Genomic DNA, 2,962 nt, shown 5'->3' with positions numbered 1-2,962 from the left:
ACAGACCAGACTGACTAATGGGGACAGAGATGAGAGGCAGAGAGGTCAAAGATGTTAAGGGCTTCAGCTGAGCTAAAACCAGAAGGCTGAAGTTATCATTAGCCAAGACAGAGAAGACAGTGGGAGGGCAAAGATTTGGGGAGAAAATCAACAGGATTTCTTATTAAATTTTCAACAATAAGCGGCAATGTTGGGTAGGCGGATTTAGAGCAGTCTGGGCTGCAGCTATAATTTGGGGACTGTAGGTATGGACAGTTGGATCTACAATTGAGACTAGGTGAGGTCACCAAGCAGATAGAGGTCAAGGGCTGAGTTCAGGGTACCCCAGATGTCCAGAGGTTGGGGGACTGAGAAGGGACAACTACAAACATCCAAAGGAATAACCTCTGGCATCAAAAGAGCTGGTAGTGGGAACCTTGGCACCTGGAAGAGTCAGCTGTTGAGTTCTATTGGCAGAAAAGGAAGATGAGATCTGAGACCCTGCTATCAGCATCATGAATCGAATCACAAATAAAACACCTTGTTTGGGCCTTTATAGGAGAAATACCTGATTTCTTTTTGCTTGTTTGTTTGTTTTTGTTTTGTTTTTCCAGACAGGGTTTCTCTGTGTAATATCCCTGGAATATCCTAGAACCACTTTGTAGAGACCAGGCTGACCTTGAACTCATAGAAATCTGCCTGCCTCTGCCTGGGGTTTAAAGGCATGTGCTTTTAAGTGCTGGGATTAAAGGCATGCACCACCATCACCTTCTTTAACACCCAATTTCTTAACTTTATTTTGTATTATATATTTTCATACAACTATGTAATGTGCATTGAATATATTCCACCCCATGATTCTTTTTTAAAATTTAACTTCTTATTGATTTTCTGTGAACTCCACATCATGCACCCCAATCCCATTCATCTCCCCATCCCTTCGCGCCTGCCCTCTGCCCCTGCAACCTACCCCCAGAAAGAAAGAAAAAAATCTCTTCATAGAAGCCGTAGTGTGTCACAGTATTTCCCACTTCTTTACTCTTGCAAATGTTCATTGCAATAAGTCTGTTTGGAGGCCTGTAGTTTCTACTATACTATCATTACTGGACCCTCACCAGAACAGTTATTGGATATCCTGTTGTTGCCCTGTGTCATGGGGACCCTACAGCTTTGGATCTGTAGGACCAGAACCTTCTTGTGCTTCAGCAGTTTGTAGATGGAGTTGGGGTGAGCCAACTCAAATCCCTGGATCTGGGCCTGAGTGGTAGCTGTTCTCCCACAGTCACTTCACTAGAGTGAGCTCACCAACCCTGCCCTGGCTAGTGCACCTAATGCCACAGCCAGCTAGGGCAGAGCCAGCTCTTCTGCTCTCATGCCATTGGAGCAGGCTCACCCTTGCCCATACCAGCAGGGCCAGCTCTACTGTGCTGTCAAGGTGTAGTGCTGCAGCCAGTGAGGGGCAGGGCCATCTGCTGTGGATAGAAATATGGTTTTGTTTTGATCCCAGGTGTGGGATGCAGGACTGCTTCAGATAATCCAAACTATTTGCCTCATGTGGGCTCTGACAGGAGCTTTTTTTTTTCTCTCTCTCTGTTTTTAGAGACAGGGTTTCTTTGTGTGTAGCCTTGGCTGTTTGGCTCTTTGGCTGTCCTGGACTTACTTTGTAGAACTGGCTGGCCTCGAACTCACAGGGATGAGCCTGTCCCTGCCTCCCAAGTGCTGGGACTAAAGGTGTGTGCCGCCACACCTTTAGTCCCTAAGAGGTGCTCTTTGCTAGCTGCAGATAGTTTAAATCTGAGGACTCTGGAGAGAGAATAAATGCCAGAGCCCAGAGAGTGTGGAGGAGCTCCCAGAAAGAACAAGGCTGCTCCTGCTTCCTCCCCGTGGCTCCTGGTTGCTGTTGATGCAGTGAGACAAGAAGTTGGAGATCTCCTGAAATGAGGATTAGACTGGCTGCAAGGAACCCAATGAACCAGCAGGAAGCAACTAAGTGAAATGAGCCCCCTCTGGCACTAACACTTTCTATCTCCTACCTGGTGTTGGGGTGTTGGAAGGCACTGGGGTAGATTAGGGAGAAAGATATAAGAAATGTAAATAAAGGAGTTTGAAAAACACACCAACAGCCATCTCTCTTGCTCTCAGGACCTGAGGGGTGGGTAGCTCTCCCACCTGCCACAGGTGATGAGGGGCAAGGCCAGGGTAAGGCAGCTCTCCCTCCTTTAGCCCACCAAGGCAGACAAGTTAGGCAGGGCCAAGCCCTCTGATGCTTGCCCCCTCAGGGCAGCTCAGCAGGGGCAGCTGAAGCAGGAAGGTTGCTGTAAGTTTGAGGCCAGCTTGGCCTCCATACTTCACGACTGGCCTGGGTAACATATTGGAACTTCCCAGCATAGAAGATGGGGTTCTTGTTTATTGGCCACACTGTCACCATTTAACTGTTATCAGATTCTGACTTGGCACAAATGGCATTCATCACGGTTAAAAACATGTGGCATGCCAGGTTATTGGCTTGCTTTTTCTGAGCTGTTATTAGAAAGTCTCTGGTCACAGCAGGAGCTTAGTGAGAATCCATTTTGCAAATCCGTCTCGACAGTAGTTCTTTCTTTTGACAGTGTCCCTAAATGATCTCAGATGATCAGGCTTTGCTTTTAGCAAAGTCCTAAAATTCTAGGCTGGCTTCTATCTGTGCAAAGCCTGATGTTTTATGATGCAGCCCAGCGAGTCCAGCCTGTTTGACAGCTGCACCTCATAAGTACATCACGCCTCACTACTCGGAACCACACACTTTCCTGGGAACTGAAGGGAAAACAAAATCCACGCTGAGCTGAACCCTCACAGCTCAGGATGAGGGCTTTCCAATGGAGGGATCCGTGGCTCAAAAGAAATGAGAGAGAAGAAAATCAGGCTTTAAAGCAGGAAGTCTCTCTCAAGATAAGGGTGCCTTATCTAAATTCCCAATTTTTTTCAGCTTGGGGAATAAGTAGGC

At 47.2% G+C, this 2,962-nt stretch overlaps 1 non-coding gene across 1 annotated transcript; it reads left to right on the top strand.

The window, feature by feature from the left end:
* The first annotated feature begins 2,318 nt into the window (after positions 1–2,318).
* LOC132652590 (small nucleolar RNA SNORA24) lies at positions 2,319–2,447 on the top strand. The gene has a single exon (XR_009590188.1). It is a non-coding gene; the product is annotated as a small nucleolar RNA SNORA24 (small nucleolar RNA).
* The last annotated feature ends 515 nt before the right edge of the window (positions 2,448–2,962 follow it).

Source organism: Meriones unguiculatus, chromosome 2, assembly GCF_030254825.1.
Source record: "Meriones unguiculatus strain TT.TT164.6M chromosome 2, Bangor_MerUng_6.1, whole genome shotgun sequence".
Classification (NCBI taxonomy): Eukaryota; Metazoa; Chordata; class Mammalia; order Rodentia; family Muridae; genus Meriones; species Meriones unguiculatus.
Note: the sequence above shows the minus strand (reverse complement) of the source record. Positions and strands in the feature narration are given on the sequence as shown.